Raw genomic sequence first — 351 nt, 5'->3', positions numbered from 1 at the left:
GGAATGGCTGGTTCACTTCTCTCGCTGTAAACAGTCTAATTAATCAGTTTTATAAGTAAAATGTGTGTAAGTGACATTTATATACATGTGTCTGCAACTAATTTGGGATAGTTTTATTTAAAGTGCTGAAAATCAACCTTAAAACGCTGGGTTTGTGCTGTTTAGATTGAATTCCAGTTTTCCACAGAGGTTTTACTGGAAAACAAGAACCATCCTGTTCCCCGCTGGAAAGGCCTCTCCGCTCGCCCTTTTCGGCCGGTTTGGGCAGCGGAGCAGTCCTGTCTTCCTCTCCTCGGGGTCTGAAACGTCGTGAGCCACAGTAGCGCTGGGACTCTCTGAGGGGGGACAGAC

The sequence above is a fragment of the Buceros rhinoceros genome, unplaced genomic scaffold (assembly GCF_000710305.1).
Source record: "Buceros rhinoceros silvestris isolate BGI_N320 unplaced genomic scaffold, ASM71030v1 scaffold33538, whole genome shotgun sequence".
Classification (NCBI taxonomy): domain Eukaryota; kingdom Metazoa; phylum Chordata; class Aves; order Bucerotiformes; family Bucerotidae; genus Buceros; species Buceros rhinoceros.
Note: the sequence above shows the minus strand (reverse complement) of the source record.